This window comes from Odocoileus virginianus, chromosome 6, assembly GCF_023699985.2.
Source record: "Odocoileus virginianus isolate 20LAN1187 ecotype Illinois chromosome 6, Ovbor_1.2, whole genome shotgun sequence".
Taxonomy (NCBI): domain Eukaryota; kingdom Metazoa; phylum Chordata; class Mammalia; order Artiodactyla; family Cervidae; genus Odocoileus; species Odocoileus virginianus.
Genome location: NC_069679.1, coordinates 47,048,903 through 47,067,475, shown reverse-complemented (window position 1 = coordinate 47,067,475; position 18,573 = coordinate 47,048,903). Strand labels below are relative to the sequence as shown.

The 18,573-nt window shown below is 43.9% G+C and overlaps 2 protein-coding genes across 3 annotated transcripts in view; one reads left to right on the top strand and one right to left on the bottom strand.

Annotated features, from left to right (window-relative positions):
* LYSMD2 (LysM domain containing 2) overlaps positions 1-4,872 on the bottom strand; it is a 31,365-nt gene extending 26,493 nt beyond the window's left edge. Inside the window, exon 1 of the mRNA XM_020869221.2 lies at positions 4,785-4,872. The gene's annotated coding sequence lies outside the window, so the exon portion shown is untranslated. The remainder of the gene's footprint in view (positions 1-4,784) is intronic.
* Positions 4,873-5,117: 245 nt separating this feature from the next.
* The window catches only part of TMOD2 (tropomodulin 2), a 56,729-nt gene continuing 43,273 nt past the window's right edge, over positions 5,118-18,573 (top strand). Inside the window, exons 1-2 of one of the 2 annotated variants that reach the window (XM_070469279.1) lie at positions 5,121-5,207; positions 5,820-6,021. The gene's annotated coding sequence lies outside the window, so the exon portion shown is untranslated. Of the gene's footprint in view, positions 5,208-5,819; positions 6,022-18,573 lie in introns of both variants that reach the window. The other variant, XM_020869211.2, reaches the window with a different exon arrangement.

Sequence of the window (18,573 nt, the reverse complement as noted above, 5' to 3'; positions counted from 1 at the left end):
TAAGCTCTCCATCTTTTATTTTTCTTGCAATTTATTTATTGAAGAACTGGGTTGTCACACAGAGTTTCCTACATTCTGGATTTTGCTGATTGCATCCTTGTGGTGTCATTTAACATGATCACTATTACACAGTGATTCACTTTTAGATGCTTGTTGTTACCGTGTTATTTTTTACACTATAAATAAGATAATTCATACTTCATCAAGATAGCCATCACTCCTTTAGTGCTTACTGAGCACCACACCCTTTGTAGCCTACTTGATACAAATTATCTCACTTCATCTTCACAACAGCCCCATGTAGTAAGTATTAATATTTCCAGCCTAGGAGTGAAGAAAATGAGGCTTAGAAAGGTTAAAGAAATTTGACCACAATCAAGCAAGCAGTAAATAAGTGGGTTCAACCCAGACCTGTCTGGATTGGAAACCATAGTTTAACCATAGTTAAAATGCATGCCTCTATCCATAAGGTGATAATATCCCTAATCTTTGCCTTGCATTGTAGTTGTTGTTGTTGTTGTTGTTTTTTATCAACTTCATTCCATCCAAAGAAATTGTTTTCACATTTCATCTGCAACACTTAGGATTCTTTCAGCTTCAAGTAACAGAAAATTCTATCTCAAATGGTCTCAACAATAAGGATATTTATTATCTCATATTACAAGAAATCCAGAAGTTGGGCAGCACCAGGGCTGATTGGTTTACTGACTCAACAACAACATCACAGACCCAAGTTCATTCTCTTTAGTCCGCCATCATCAGTGTGTTGGCTTTGTCCTAAGCTTGGAACCTCTGATAGCTCTGAGATGGCTATTCCAGTTTCTAGGAACACAGCCAGATGCAACAACATCCCATGGAGATGGTGGCATATATCTCTGTATGCTTCTATTCAAGAGCAAGAAAACCTTTCCCAGAAGGCCTTCAGCAAACCCCTCCTTAGGTCTCACTGGCCAGAACTGGGCCACATGCCCACCCCTAATCTCTGAAGGGCCAGTCAAGATGATTCTATTCCCTATACCCATGATAGGTTGGTATGGGATGGTAATAGCATCATGTTCCCCAATAGACAAACATCTGAACAGGCTTCTGTAAAGAAGGAAGAGAGGGGCATGGATGATGAGTAGGCAAGCAACAGTATCTTCTGTGTGTCCTCAGTGGTGTATGCTATATGTTCCATTGAGAATTTACTGTTGATGTATCAGCCTCCTCACTGCATGAAGAAGAGACGAGATAAGATGATCTATAAGGTCACTTCCAGCTCTAGGAGTTGTGTTTCAATTTTGCATTTTCATATAGATGGGACTGGGACTGTTGGATAGCTCTTGTATCTCTGCTTTGACTGCCAACTATGACTTTAACCTACGAAATCATTTGTTTGCCAGCTTCCTTTCACAGTCTTCAACTGAAACAGTGCTTCATTCATCTCATCATAAGCAGACGCTTTCCTTGTGGGAAAACACAAGGAAGTCAGTGAGAGAGAGAGTACACTGAATGGTACAAAAAGCTCTCAATGACCCAGATAACAATAATGATGTGGTCACTCACCACAGATATCCTGGAGTGTGACAGACATTCTGGAGTGTGAAGTTAGGTGGGCCTTAGGAAGCATTACTGTGAACAAAACTAGTGGAGGTGATGGAATTCCAGCTGAGCTATTTCAAATCTAAGATGATTCTGTTAAAGTGCTGCACTCATTAATGCCAGCTAATTTGGAAAACAGCAGGACCGAGAAAGGCCATAGGACTGGAAAAGGTCAATTTTCATCCCAATCCCAAAGAGAGGCAAGGCCAAAGAATGTTCAAATTACCATACAATTGCACTTATTTCACATGCCAGCAAGATTATGCTCAAAATCCTTCAAGCTAGGCTTCAGCAGTACATGAATCAAAAACTTCCAGATGTTCAAGCTGGATTTAGAAAACACAGAGGAACCAGAGATCAAATTGCCAACAAACACTGGATCATAGAAAAAGCAAGGGAATTCCAAAAAAGCATCTATTTTTGTTTCATTGACTGTGCTAAATCCTTTGTGTGGATCACAACAAACTATGGAATATTTTTAATGAGATGGGAATACCAGACTACATTACCTGCCTCCTGAGAAACCTGTATGCAGGACAAGAAGAAACAGTTAGAACTGGACATGGAACAATGGACTGGTTCAAAATTGAGAAAGGAGTATGTCAAAGCCATATACTGTCAGCCTGTTTATTTAACTTATATGCAGAGTACATCATGCAAAATGCAGAGCTGGATGAATCACAAGCTGGAATCAAGATTGCTGGGAGAAATATCAACCACCTCAGATAGGCAGATAATAACACTTTAATGGCAGAAAGTGAAGAGGAACTAAAGATCCTCTTGATGAAGGTGAAAGAGGGGAGTGAAAAATCTGGCTTAAAACTCAACATTCAAAAAACTAAGATCATGGCATCTGGTCCTATTTCTTCATGGAAAATAGATGGGGGAAATGTGCAAACAGTGTCAGATTTCATTTTCCTAGGCTCCAAAATCAATGCGGATGGTGACCGCAGCCATGAAATTAAAAGATGCTTGCTCCTTGGAAGAACAACTATGACAAACCTAAGCCGTATATTGAAAAGCAGAGACATCACTTTGCCAGCAAAGGTCCAACCAGTCAAAGCTATGGTCTTTCCAGTATTCATGTACATATGTGAGAGTTGGACCATAAAGAAGGCTGAGCACTGAGGAATTGACACTTTTGAACTGTGGTGTTGGAGAAGACTCTTGAGAGTCCCTTGGACAGCAAGGAGATCAAACCAGTCAATCCTAAAGGAAATTAACCCTGAATATTCATAGGAAAGACTGATGCTGAAGCTGAAGCTCCAATACTTTGGCCACCTGATATGGAGAGCTGACTCACTGGAAAACAGTCTGATGCTGGGAAAGATTGAGGGCAAGAAGAGAAGGGGACAACAGAGGATGAGATGGTTGGATAGCATCACTGACTCAATGGATCTGAGTTTGAGCAAACTCAGGGAGATAGTGAAGGACAGAGAAGCCTGGTGTGCTGCAGTCCATGGGGTCAAAAAGAGTTGGACATGGCTTAGTGACTGAACAACAACAAAGAATCTTTGCTATATGAAACATTTGCTACCCTTTCTTACAATCTGAATAAAATTGCTTTGTTGTTTTCAGCTTATGCCTACCACCAGCTTTCTCTGGGGCAGCTACTAGCTTGATCTGTAAGCAGTCCTATTCTTATTTAACAGAAAGCTATAACTTGTGACAAATGTTCAACATAAAAAAAAGTCAAAGGCATCTGATCTGTTACATATGACATTTGGAATTAAAAAAATACAGGAAAACATAGGAATGTGGTTTAAATTGATGTGGCCACACCTCCCTTTCGTTTCACTCCTTCTCTTGCAGATTTGACATTCTGGTGAGGAGGTTCACCAGAATCTGTAGCCCATCACTACAGTGTAGTGACAGAAGCTGTAGTCCATCACTACAGTGCTGCTAGCGGACACAACACTGGTCTCTCGGTCAGCAGCTACCGGATGCCATTGTTTTAGCTTATAGTTCCAAGAGCCTTTGAGAATTAACTTTATTTTCTGACTCAGCCCTCTTCCTGGGGAAGGCACGGCCCTGTTTTGAAATATACAAATGAAAGACAGCACTGAGAGTGCCTCTTCAGAGAAGGCCAGGACAGAGGAGAGAAGAAGGCTTAGTGACCAGCTGGATGGCCTTGAATAACTCATATCACCTCTCTGTGCCTCTTGGAACTCTGACTGAAGAAAATCCTAACCCTGCATCTCACAGGGTTGTTGGAAAAGTCAAATGAGAACATGGATAGGAATGTACTTCCACAAATGTAAAGTGATGCTACTATTTTCAAACACAGAATCTTCTCTGCAGCATTTTTTTTTTTTTTTTTGGTCACATGGTCACTGCACAGGTCATTGCCAGATTATGATGTTGTTTCACATCCATTCACTCTGCCTGTTTCAGAGATTATGCCAGCAATGCTGCATCCATCCCTTTGGTTCATTTTCCTTCCACCATATCTGGAAAATGCAAATCTCACTATAACGTGAAATATTGCATTGAAAGTATGCAGCAAGAGTTCAGAAAGGAGAGATGTCACAAGTGGTAGAAAATGCTTTTGGAAGGTAACCCTATTATGCCATGTATTTTCATAATTTCAATCTTTGTCCTAGGTCGCACCACCCCCCGCCCCCACTTCCATGCTTCACAGACCAGACAGTATTATCTCTGTCTTTGTAGCTCCCAAGAACCTGGCATAGAGGGCACATCACAGTACATATTCCGCGTGAAGTGAGCCGGCTAAATAGCTGACAACAGCAAACCCAATGAGTTTTAACATTTATTTATCCAGACCAACGAGGCCAACTATCTTTAGCTTAGCATTACACACGGGGCTTTCAAGACCGGAAGTGTGCCCGGGTCTCCCCGTAACTCCTGAGAAACCTTATTGAGTATGTGCTAAGGGCCCCCTGACAACAGGGGCTTTCACATAAGCACCTAAAATGCATTTAGTCCTCACAACTTACCTTCAAGCTTTAAGTCTATACTTTACAGATGAGGATGCCCCGCGTGTGCGTGGGCTGACGAACATCCTCACCCACAAACTTTAGATCAGCCTCGCCACACCCCACCTCCCTACCCCCAGGCATGTGCCCCAGCCACCACTCCCCACTCTCCGCCTGAGGCCGGCGTATAGCCAGTAAAACCCAGGACAGGCCTCGTCTGTGTCTAAGCGGTGTTCTCCCGGCTTCGAAGTAACGGTGCTCACTCACCCAGCTGCTCCTCACAAGCTTGGAGAGCCTTTGCCACCCACCCTATCCGTAGCCCCGGGCTCCCCAAGAGAGCCCGTCACAGCCTGGTCCCAAGGCTGAGGTCCCGTTCGCCCGCACAGCGCTTACGGGGTCGGGACTCAGATTCCGGGCGAGGACACCTGCAGCGGTGGGTGGGGAAGCCCGGGGCGACAGCCAGAGGGCAGAGGGTCCAGCCTCCGCGCGGCCGCCGCTCGCCGCTCCGAACTACGCTTCCCAGCCTGCTTCGAGGCAGCCGCGCGCCCAGGCGCCGCGCCCGGCCGGGAGCCGCCTGTTGATCGCCGCGCTCGCCCCGGCCACGGCGCCGCCCTGCTCGCCGGCCCCGCTCCTTCGGGCCAGACGGACTGACGGCCCGCACCGCCCGCTCCGGGATGGGCTCACGCACGGGTGAGCGCGCCAGGGGTGGGTGGGGGCCCCCCGGGAGAGGTACCGTCTGCAGCCCCCAGGCCAGCAGCGCGGGGCGGCCGCGCCCTCCCTGCCCGCGGGAGGATGCTCTGCGGGGTCGGCGCTCAGCCGGGAGGACGCGCGGAGCCGGCACCGCCTCTGGCCTCCTCCGCTCGGCCGGCGGCGCGGAGGAAAGCGCGGTGGAGGGCTGCGCGGGAGGCAGGCGCCCAGCGGGTGTGGGTCCCACGCGCTGCACTGCGGCTCCGCAGTCTCTGCATCCCCCGGCCGCCGCAATGAGGGCGCGGTCTCTGTCCTCCCTGAGCTGCGGGGCCGGGTGTTTCCACGCTGGGCTTTGTTCCCCACTTCTCTCCTGTGAACCTTTGACAAGCTCCTGGAGCCTAATGCCTGTCACTGCAGCGTTAGATCGGGCGGCGGGAAAGGGTGGACTCCGGCTGGAGCTGTCACCCGCAGGGTGTTTCAGCCTCCAAGAAAGCAGCGTTCAGAGAGCGGCCTGATGCAGGTCGTGAGACTCTATTTCCACCCCACCCCCCCTATTTAAGTAATGTTAGTATGTGCTCCCTTGAGTCTTCCTAAATTTTCCTTGTTGACCTGCAGGAGTGAAAATTGGTTTTTAATAATAACAATGACAATAATGGCTCCTGATGGGAATTTTTGAAGTATGCAAAGATGGGAAGGTGATGCAGGCAAAATGCGAATTAGCAACGAAGGCTGTGAATGCTACGGGCTTCCCCTTGCCTATTATAAACATCGGGATCACCAGGTCCTTGGGAAGGGAATGAAAAGAACGTCGGAGCAGGTATCATAAAAACTCATTTCCCTAGCTATGCCATTAAGGAGCTAAGGGACCCTGGGCAAGTCTCTTCACCTCTTTTAACCTCTCTCTCCGTGTAAAACGGGGTGTTCCGCCTAAATGATTTCTAAACCTCTGTCTTTCAAGGCTCTGATACCAAGGAACTAAGGCGAAGAGGATGCGTCTGTTCAACACCATTATAGAAAGCCTGACTGTGACAGGAGGTTTTACCTAGTGAGGAGGAAAGATTTTTCAGGGTTTAGGCAACTTGATTTTTAAAAAAAATAGAACTGGTTTTCTCTACTCTCTGCAGTCTAATCCAATAAATATGCATTACAACTGTTTTAATTTTTGTGAATTACTATAACTATGTAGACAACAACATGCTGTGGATTTTCTGTGTTTGTTTTTAATTGGCTGAAGGTGAACTGATGGGATCATCAGATAAAGAGAGATGTAAATGGCTCCCCAGGGCTAGGCAGGAGCCCTCAGCGGTGGTGAGCAAGGAGAAGGGGAGGAACCGAAGCAGCAAGTAACCAGAGAGTACAGACACTGAGGATAGAGAGGATGGGTACTGATGGGTCATTGTTTGAATAATAAATACACAATAGCAGGAATGAGAGAATCAGAAAACCAGCGCTCTGCACTCTAATGTAACTGATTCAGGCAAGGATTCATGCACAGGTGACAAAACCTTTGAGCCAGAGGTTGTTGGGGAGGAGGATTTTGACATTATTTCAAAGTATTTTGCCACATATTACCTAGGGAAAATGTGTCCTTACAATAGAGAGATGAGAAAGTCATCACCTTAGGCTGAATGATCAAGCATACCGACATGTACCACGAGTCTCCTGTTGGGTTATGCAATAAGGTGGTCATAACTTCCCCTGTGTAATGTTCCTGCCAAAAAAGATGGTGGGGCCAGGATATTGTAGATTAAAATGTTCAACTGACTTAACAGTAAATTGGGATGTGTGAACTTTGGATCCTAAATCAGAAAAAAAAAAAATAGCTATGAATGATGAGTTTGAGACAATTGGAGAGATTTGAATATGGATTACATATTAGATAAATATCATGGAATTACTTTTCATTTTCTTAGGTGTAGCGATGGTACAGTGGTCATGTAGGACACTGTCATTTTCTTTCAAGGTGTAGGTTTTAGAGGCAAAATGGCATGACATCTGCAACTTTCAGCTGGTTCAGGGTGGGGGGAGTAAAAGGGTTGGGGAGGAAGCTGGAGAATGTAGCAAAATGATGACAGTGAATCAAAGAGAGTGGTATATAGGTGTTCTGTTTTTTACCTTTTCTGTAGATTTGAACTTTTTAAATTAAAAATTGGGCTGATTGATAAAATAGGTAAGCAAACAAAGGGAAAGGATTGCAGAGGACAGTGTGGACATCTGCAGTGTATCTGCAGGGAACTCACAGTGAGTCTGTGTCTCCCTGCGCTCACTCAAGATTTCAGTCCTGTTGGAGGAGTGAGTGGGGTCAGGGGAAGTTCTCTTTCTTGCTTTGTCTTAATTGCTACCAATCGTTTATTCTTAAGACACCCCCTCCCCTAATTCCAACCTCAAATTCTGAAATTCCCATACCTTAGAATTTCTAGCCCTCCCCACAAACCATCCTGAAAGCGCTATCCCTTTTCTCTCTGAGTTCAAGATCTGTGCCTCTATAGCAGGAAGTTCTAGGTGCTGGTTCTTTCTATTTTTAATTAGGGGAATGTCGGAGGAAAAACAGACCTAGCTTTCTGACAGAAGTTCAAGGATTTCCTCTTGTTTGCTTTATTTGTGAATCACATACAACTAAATGTTTCCTTATAGACTATAAGCGGATCAGAGGAGCTCATAGAAGGCAGGTGCAGAAGATTTCCTACTACCAGACTAAGAAAACAGAACCAATTCTTAAGATATAACACTTTGATTTTATACTGAATCTTTTGCTACAGGATTATTTCCTACACACACACTCATAGGCTTTTATGTTTTGCCCCCCTGGTTTGGCACCAAGGCTATCCCATCTCTTTCATATGTGTCATCAGTATTCCTGGGTTTCCCTGCTGATAGCTGAATAGAGAGGGAATGAGAAGGTCAGCCCTAGGACTGTGGGTAATAGGAGCTCATGAAACAAGGCACAAGACCAGCTGCAGCAAGCCAGGATGTGAGGAGTAAGGAGCAAATCTGAGGTTCCAGTCCAATGAAGGAACCAGAAGGCCTCTTGTCAGAGCAGTGGGAGGGGTCCAGAGTCTAGGGAGCTGGGCAGCTGTTCAGCCAATATATGCAGGGTCAGCCACCCCTCTTGTTTATAGCTGACATCCATTCTGATGACCAACGCCCATTTCACACCAGTTATTAAATATTTTGCATATCATCTTGATAAGCAGTCATGAGTCAAAGGGCACATAGCACCTGTAACCCTTAACAAAGCTTTGATCAAAACCAAACTGGGAGACAGATACTGGAGAGGGAGAGAAGATAGGTGAGCCAAAAATTCATAAGCAGACAGAAGCCAGCTTTTGTCAACAAAACAGCAGAGAACCCTTGGTGCCAGTCAGGGAATGAGAAGCCCATAACTTCCCAAAGCCAATATAAGGGGACATAGCTAGAACCAATAGGCAGCTGGAGACTGACACCCAAGTGGAAGGCAAGGAGGTACGCAGAAGTCCAGAAACAGGAACTCCTTAGAAAGCAGAGAATAGGGGCAGACAAAGGGGTAGGGCAGCGACAGGGAGTAGGACCTGCCAAGAGAATTAGAAACCAGGTGGCGGTCTGAGCAGACAGTGAGATTTCCATCCTAGAGCCCTCTGCCCCAGCCAGGAAGCTTCTTGGCAACTTCCCGCCGCTGTGGAAACCTGTCTCATACTTTGGCCAGCCTCCCCATGGCAGCTCACTACACCTGGAGGCGCTGACTCAGGGTTCCCATAGGGCGCTGCCTCTCCACGTTCAACCGACTCTGACAAGGATAATGGAGGGAGCAAATAGCCCACGTGGAAGACTGCACCCAAGGACAGAAGAGAAATGGCTTTGACTGAGGGCTTGAATGTGTTAGCAGCTGTTCCTGGTAGATACATCACCACATTAAACATCACCTCCACCCTCTGAGATAAGTACTGCTCTGCCTGTTTCGCTGAGGATGAGACAGAGGCTCAGACAGGCTGTCACTCGCACATGAATTGTAACCATCAGATCCAGGGCTAGTTGACTCCAAGGTCTATGCTTTTTGTCTTCTGTTCTCTTCTGAACCTGGAGGGAGTGGTTACTGGTGGGCACACTGTTTTAAAAGGAGACTGCTTTTGAGCAGTTTAAGCTATAGCCACGTTTGTGTTGTGAGATAGGACAGCTTTTCATTCTGGTAAGATCTATCCCTCATTCTCCATTCAGCTTGTCCCTTCCAATTGCTTTCTCATATTTTTTGCCTGAAATTCCTCCTTATCACACCCCATTCTCTGTCCTGCATCTCCTACACAGATTTCTGAGGATATGGCAGGAGCCACTCGGTTATTTAAAAAAAAAAAAAAAAAAGGCTTGAAAGAGCCATCTTGAAATAGCTAGATTCCAAAACACAGGCTTTGTGTTTTGTATACATCTTTGTATTTGCCTGCAGCTAGAAAGAAATTAAATATGTAGGATTACTTCCTGTTTTGATACCTAGTGGGGAGCTACTTTATAACTCAGGGAGCTCAGCTCGGTGCTCTGTGATGACCTAGTGGGGTGGGATGGGGGGTGGAGAAGGGGATATATGTATACATGTAGCTGATTCATTTTGTTGTACAACAGAAACAGACACAAATTGTAAAACAGTTATACCCAATTTAAAAATTCCTGTTTTGTTTTGTTGGAGGATATACTGATAAGCTGATTTTTTTTTCTAATTTACTAGTTTTAGAAAATGTAAATTTGGCTCTCTTGTGCAAACTGGTTCACTCATTGTTGAAAAATTATTATAAAATATTGAAGATACATAATAAAGAATAATAACTTCTCACATGCTGACTTCCCCTCTTGGGATGAAATCATCATCAGTGCAGTGGAAGGTCAGCTCATCCTTCCGCAGTCGGATCCCCAGTCCCTCCTTCTGAGATGTCTGTCCTTTCCACGTGTTGTCCTTTGTAGCTTTCCCAGATGTGTGTGTACTCCTAAGCAATTCGTGGCAGTTTTACCCATTTACAAAACTTTTCACTAGGTTTTACAAGTATTTTTTGTTACTCTTCTGTAAAAATGGGTCTTTGGTTTGGATCAGGCTTATTAAATAGGGCTGCATGTTTTGGGTTTGATTCCAAGTCTGCATGGAGGTGAGATCAAAGTTTGGGCACTTTGTGTTGTATCTGATTTTCCTCTTTTATACCAGTTATGAAATACATATACAAATAAGGTAGTGGAAGAAGTAAAGAAAGCCACACTCCTTGTTTTCCTTCTCAAGGTTCATACCTTTGATAGGAAGAGTTATTGGAGGGCCCAAGTCATCCTCCCTTCAGCTCCAGTTCTTGCTCCTATTTTCTGTTTTCTAACCTTGGTATGCATGTGCACCTGGACTCCTGAAAGCGCTGCTTGGCACTTGCTTCACTCCAGTGTGCAGTTAGTCTCTTGTTGCATGTTGAGAGCTCGCCATGGGACAGGCACTCTGCCGGAGGTGCGACTGCAGTGACGTTTGGAAGCTTTCCACTGCGGCATCACTTACAGGAGGAGAGGGCAAGTGTGAACACTTGGGGCCCTGGGTAGGGGCTAGAGCAGGCCATCCTTGAGCCAGAAATCTGTGATTTGACTTTAAAAGCTATGTGAATAATATGTCCACATACATCTATATTTGTTATTAAAAATAAAACCAGCTTTCCCCCAAATCTTCAAAGTTGTGCTTCAGGAAGGTGCAATTTTTTTTTTTCTCCTCTTGCTTTCACGCCCTCCTGATGTACTAGTGCAACATATGCAATTTGTTTTAACAGGGACTGTTACATAGTATTAACATGTTATTGTAACTACTTAATTAATGTCTCTCCTACTGCCAAACTGTAAGGTCAGCTCTGGTATGAGATATCATCTGTTTTGTTCACTGCTCTTGTCCCAGCAGTGAAAAAGGTGAGATGTCAGTAGATAATTGTTGAATGAATCTACAAGAGGCCCAGGAATAGAAAGAATCATGACATCATCCCTGTCCTCTAGGATCTGGTGGTGTAGTTGAATTTAGAGAGCAGAGCAACTGTTATGTGCTTAGGTGGCCTCAGAAAGTTCCATAGCAGAAAGTGGAGGCTGTGGATATGGTGGAATGAGTTTTGAACCAACAGGTCACTTCACCTTTCTGAGCTCATTTCCTTCACTTGATATTTGTTGGATGCTTATCCTGGGTCAAGACCTGTGCTGGGAGCCAGGACCATAACAGTGACTAAAACAGATACAGTCCCCACCCTCACAGAGCTTAGCAAAAAAGACAGAGATAAAACAAGCAGTTGTAATAAAGTCAAGAAGAGCTCTGAACAAGGGGTATGCCTTGGGGTGGGGAATGAGTCAGACCTGCCTGTGGTTACGAACAAGACAACTTTGAGAAATTGAAGATTACATTCTTATTTATTTTTTAATAATAATTACCTTACAGTGTCGTGTTAGTTTCTGCTGTCCAACAATGGGAGTTGGCTGTATGTGTACATGTATCTCCTCGCCTCCCTGTTGAGCCTCCCTCCCGCTCACCCCCCCCATCCCACCCCTCTAGGTCATTACAAACTGAGTGAAGCTTACATTGAGACTGGAAGATGAGCTGAGCTGGCGTCAGCCAGAGGAAGAAGGGCTAAGAGTGCTCTGAGCAGAGGAAACAACATAAGGCGTGATCCAGGAGTTGGAAGCCGTCCAGGAGGCTGGAGCCAGAAGCTGGGGGGTGCAGTGCAGGATGAGGCTGATGAGGATGACAGGGGTCAGACTGTGGATCTGAACCTTATCCTCAAGGCAAAGGGAAGCCACAGGAGGATTTTAGGCAACTAGGGCAGAGTTGTTTAAAAAGATCACTTTGGCCATTTGTATGAAGAATTGATCAAAATGGACTAAGACTGGATGTGGCAGTGCAGATGAGTGAGGCAGATGGATCATCAACATGTTTAGGTAAGGCCTGGATTGATGAATGGGGAGAAGACAGGAAGAGGAGATGTCAAGGATGGTTCCCTGCTTTCTTGGCCACATTTCTGAAATTGGAAATTCCAGAGGAGGAGAAGCTGTTTGGCAGGAAAGATGATGCAAGTACTTCTGCCATTTGAGATGCCTAATTCAGTGAAGTGGAGATGTTGGTTCAGCAGTGGGAATACATGGATCTAGTCCTCAAGGAACAAAGTCTTAATCAAAGATTTGAGGGTCCTCAGGATGTGGATTATAATGAGAACTTTGGAGGGGACAAGTTTCTCCCAGGGAGAATGTACAGTGTAAGAAAAGAAATGGTAAGACAGGATCTTGTAACATGCCAGTACTTAAGGCAGAGGAAGAATTGCCAAAGGAGACCGAGAAGAAGTGGTCAGAGAAGCAGGAGAAAAACCATCTGTGTTGCTGGACTGGATGACCTTTCAGGCCTCAGTCAGCCCTGACATTCTGTGGTCCGCAGAGCTGGGACCTGAGCCAGGTCTCCAAAGCAGAGCACATGGATAGGCCATGAGAACAGAGAACGGCATTCCAAGTGACATTACAATAACAGCCAAGGTCCCAACAAGAAACAGAGGACACACTCAACAGAGTAATTTGAGGGAATGTAAATAAAGATCCTATTTGCAGAGCTGTAGGGAGGGTGTGAGGAGTACAAAGGCAGAAATCTGGCACCAACCACACAGGGACCCTTCATCACCCCCAGGCCTCAAGTCAGCAAGACGGGTGGGGGCAGCCCTAGAGAAGGCTTCCTAGTGGGCCGTGTTGCTTTCTGCACCAACCTCCCTCCAGTTTCCTGCTAGTGCCTCCTGTTGGCCAAATGAGTCAGAAAGCAAGGGAGCCTGATGATGCCGTGTAAATACATCATCTTCCTGGGGCGCAGAGCAGTCGGGAGTGAATGGGGAGGGGAGGAGCAAACAAGATATCCAGAAAAATTATCTGGTAAAATGGAAGGCCATGAATAAGGGAGTATATTGGAGTATATTAGTTTCCTATTGCTGCTGTCACAAATGCAGGAGCCTAAAACAGCATACATTTATTATGGCATTGCTTAGGAGGTGGGAAGTCCAAAGCAGGTTTCACTGGGTTAAGATCAGCATGTCAGTAGGGCTGAATTTCTTTCTGAAGACTCTGGGGAGAATTAATTCCCAGACCTTTTCCAGCTTCTAGAGCTGCACACATTTCTTGGCTCTTGGCCCCTTCCTCTATCTTCAGAGCCAGCAATTGCATCACTCTGTCTCTGCTTCTGTCATCAATCTCATTCTCTGACTCTTCTACCTTCCTCTCCCATCTTTTAAGAGCCTTTGTGATTACAGTGGGCCCACCCAGATAATCCAGGATAGTCTCCCTAGTTTACAATCCTTGATTTAATCACACCCAGTCCTTTTTGCCATGTGAAGTAACATCCCAGGTTCTGGGGATTAGCATGTGGGCATCTTTAGGACACAATTATTCTGCCTACCACAGAGAGTGAATAAACCATTTTGGTTGGATTGGAGGGCTCCCTTAGGAAAGTTATGAAGACAGAAAATACAAAGTGCAGATCAAAGCCAAATAGTGGGAGTTTAGGATGCTAGGTTGTGTAAATTTCATTCTGTAGACAAAAGGGAGCCATTGTAAGTCCTTAATCAGGGAAGTGGCTTGTTTGCAGTGTGAAAAAAGATGATCTAACTATGGTACTCTGGTGGCTTAGAGGGAAGAATAGAATCCTTTAAAAATGCAATGAGGGTACTCCAGGTCCAAAGGAACAAAGATCTAAAACAAGACTGACAGAAAAGGATGATATGAAAAGTATCATGCAGTAAGAATCCAGTGGAAGTGGTAACTAGTGAGACAAGGGTGGAAATGGAGGAAATCCAGCTGATCAGAGTTTTGGAAGTGACTGGTAGATTCAGCTTCCCAAGTGGCTCAGTGGTAAAGAATCTGCCTGCCAGTGCAGGAGATGCAGGAGATGCGAGTTCAATCCCTGGGTAGGGAAGATCCCCTAAAGGAGGAAATGGCAACCCACTCCAATATTCTTGCCTGGAGAATCCCATTGACAAAGGAGCCTGGCAGACTATAGTCCATAGGTCACAAAGAGTCGGACACAACTGAACGACTAAGCATGCACACGAACACGTACGCACGATTGGTAAATTAATGGTATGATCAAGAAAACCAAAACTAGTCTGTTTCAGGGGAAGATAAGAAGTTGGGGTATACTCGTAGAATTCTGGACCAGAACTACAAATAGAATCTTATCTAAGATACCATCAGTCATAAAATATACCAATATTTTACATAGCACTGTGAAGAAAAATTCTGCCAATTATTGTCTTTATTTTTTTCCATCATTTGTCTACATCGCACAGCATGTGGGATCTTTTTCCCTCTACCCCACGCCCCATCAGGGATCAAACTTGCATGCCCTGCATTGGAAGCATGAAGTCTTAACCACTGGACTGCTAGGGAAGTGCCCATGCTACCAGTTAAAATGTGACCCATCTTGGGAATTCCCTTGTGGTTCAGTGGTTAGGACTTGGTTCTTTAACTGTCGGGACCTGGGTTCAGTCCCTGGCCAGGGAACTAAGATCCTGAAAGGCATGAAGCATTACAAAAAAGAAAAGTGACCCTTCTTAAAAATATATTTTTTACTTTATTGAAGAGCTGTTCTAGATTTACACATAGTTTTTTGAATTGACATTCAACAAATTGCACAGATTTGAAGCAAAAGTTTGATAAGTTTTGACAAATGCATACACCTGTGAAGCCATCATGACAAACCCACCAAATTTCCTCATGCCCCTTCATACTCCTCTTCCCCTCCCTACCTCTCTTCCATCCCTAAGCAACTACTGATATGTTTGCTGTCATATAGATCAGTTTACATTTTCTAGAATTGTAGACAAATGGAACCATGCCACATACATTCTTTTTGGTCTGGCTTCTTTCATTCAGTATAATTGTTTTGAGATTCATCTATGTTGTTGTGTGTATCAATAGTTCATTAATTTTTATTTCTGAGTAGATTCTGTTGACTTAAAAAATATTCATAACCTAAAAGTTGAGAGTTATGTTATATTCAGTGGGAATTTTTAGGATGTCAAGCCTGGGAGATAGCATCTCAAGTAATCCTGAGAGACCACTTTGAGGAGGCAAATGGGGGTGGCAGATTATATAGAAGTTTTGCAACAAAGGGCAAATAGTCTGAACATCAAAAGATTATTGTTAATTAAAGGGAAACCAGATATCTCAAATTAAGGAACTTATTGGTTTTCTATGTATGGGAAGATGCAGAAGTCTGGGCTCACTGAAATCATTCCTTTGATGTATACCTCACCTCCCTGGAGCCAGTATCCTGTGTTTTCACACCCTGACTTTCCTCAAGGCTTACTGTAGAGTGTGACTGTGGTCTGATGGCTGCTAGATGGCAGGTATTCTTTCCTTCCTGAGTTCCTTCGGGGCTCAGCATTGATGGTAGCTGCAATTACTGATGACTGTGAGATCCTTTGTTTACTGATATGGCAGGAAATATTCTACTTCTCAATTCCATTAGGTGGATGTACCGCAATTTGTTTATCTACTCACCTACTAATGAACATTCAGGTTGTTTATGGTTTTGGCTATTACAAATAAAGCTTCTGTGAATACGCATAGTTTTTAAAAAAAAATCATATATCACCTCTGTGCATACATAAAAAGGGAAAATGGAAATGAATTGGTTAATAGTCTTAAAGCTTCTTCATGTTCAGATTCCAACTTTCTGAATCACTGGTCTTTTCCACACAATATCTCCTCCATGCCAGGAAGAGTGGTAATTTTTTAAAATTTAAATAAATGGTAAATTACTTAAATTAAATTTTTAAAACCTGTAAAAGATCTAAAAGCCTTTGATGTTGGCTCTTAAACCTTATGTTAAGTTTTAAAAGAGTGTTTCACTCTTTTGAAAAGTCCCTGGGACATTTTGCAAATCCCTGACACCCCTTTTGCTAGTTTCGAAGCTGTTGCTTTTCATATTTATGTATATATAGGCATGGCAGATATGACTTCTTGGCCACTGCTAGGTCACGAGTAATTGTAGGACCATCAGTTGTGGGATAGTCCTCAATTTCCAAGTGTTAAATTTGAGAAACTGTGTGTCTTAGAATCTATTTGATAGGGTAGTTCAAACATTTCATTTGATAACTAAGAGCATGGCAGGCTGAGATTCTTGTCCAGACTCACATAATAAATTAGTGGTAGTTGGGACCAGAAAACAGTGTATACAGTCCAGTTGGTTTCTCTGACTTTAGTAGGATAGGGTTTTTCTGGTTTGTTTTAGTTTTTTTTTTTTACTGGACTATTGCAATTGAAGTTTTAAAGAAGGGAGGCTGATGGAAGGGAAAGAGAGTTACATTGCATATTGAAAAGACACCAAAATAGAAAACCACAAACTGGTACATGGTAAACAGTAGAAATAAGGAGAGAGGAACAATATTCCAATAGCTCTTAAGTGGCCCAGCCACATCCAATCTCTTTCCATAACAACCTGTTTTTCATTCTTACCGTTTGAATTACCTGATTGAAAATGAGTCTTCTCAGACCAACTCCTCTACTTGAAAAATGTGTAGTGACTCCCCGTCTGGAACAGAATACAGCCCAGATTTTGGCAAGCCGTATAGGGAAGGCCCTTCACAGGTGTCCCCACCTTGTCTTTTGTTGTTTCCTCTCCCCCCTGCTCCTCCCCTCTAGCCACACCAACCATTCACCAAGCATCATGTACTTTCTTTTTTGTTTGTCTTTGTTTTATTTTTGTCTTTTGGCCACACCTTGCAGCATATGGGATCTTCGTTTCCCAACCAGCTACCGAACCAGAGTCCCCGGCAGTTGAAGTGCAAGGTCTTAACCACTGAACCACCGGGGAAGTCCCTCATATACTTTCTTATCCTGTACCTTTGTTTATGCTGTTGCCTTTCCCTGCATACATCATCCACCGTATGACCTTTGCCTTCAAGACTCAAACACACATTTTTTCACAGTTTCTACTCAACTCCCCCACCCCATCCTACTATGTACATGACTTCTGTTATAACACTTGTCGACTGAAAAGAAATGCGCAACCTCAAAGCTAAGAATTGTGTTTTATTCAGTGGACTTTCTGAGGACTCAAACCTGGTCAGAAGTCTCTCAGATGACTCTGAGAGGTATGCTAGGAACCCGTATACATAGGATTTTTTGCTACAAAAACCAGGGAATCAGACATCAAAAGATTACTATTAATAAAAACCAAACATCTCAAGTTAATGAATGTAGCACTTTTTTATGTGTGGGGAGCTGCAAAAGATTGGGCTCACTGAAATCATTCCTTTGATATGCACCTTATCTAGGGCCGGTATTCTGTTCTTTCCTATCCTGAGTCCCCTCAGGGTGCACCATTGGGCTGGCTGCAGTGGCTGAAGGCTATAACATGCTTTGCAGCCTATATATCAAAGGTTATATATCTATTGAAAAATGTATAGTAACTCCCCATCTGGAACAGAATAAAGCCCTGGTTCTTTGGCAAGACGTATAGGGAATACATCCTATACATATATACATATATATGTATATACACACACACATATGTATATATCACTGAGCTGTGATCTCCTTGGGCAGGAGGTCATATCTTATTTATCTGTGTATTCCTGTTTTTTAGAACCATGCCTGTCAAACAGTAAGTTTACACAAGTTATTTATTGCCTTGAGAGATCTGCTTGATATTAATACTGCCAAAGGAGAAACACAGTCAGTAAAGCACATTGCTATTTCCTAAACACAGTATTATCTTTCTAGAGAAGATTGGTAAAGTTCCTCTGCCAGAAAGAAGGGATTGGAGAAAATTTTCATTTTGAGTGGAAGTTTAGGAGGGAGGTAGTATAAAAAGAGGAAGTCGAAAAAAGAATAGTCTAGGGGTACAAAGAATTACAGCTTCCCAGGTATCACCAGGTGGTAAAGAACCTGCTTGCCAGTGCAGGAGATATAAGAGATGTGGGTTCCCTGGAGGAAGACATGGCAACCCACTCCAGTATTCTTGCCTGGAGAATCCCATGGACAGAGGAGCCTGGTGGGCTACGGTCCATGGGATCACAAAGAATCAGACACAACTGGAGTGACTTAGCATGCACAAAGAATTAGGGAGAATGGCTTTAGAAACAAAAGGAAAATGAGAATAGAAAGAGAATGGGAGGTGGAGAAAGAAGAAAAGAAGGGAGAAGAGTGGAGAGAGTAGCCAGAATTTTAGACTCTGTCTTAGTTTACTTGCAGGGGAGTTTCTTGACAATGCTTTCTCACACTGATGGTTCAAACTCTCTTTCCTGAATGAGCCCCATTTTGTATTCTTCACATCACTCTCCCTTTGAAAAGACACAAGTCTGCTCCTTACAACTGCCTTACAATTAGTGCATTGTTTTTCATTGTTGTTCTCTCTGGAAAGCTGAAGGAGGCAGAG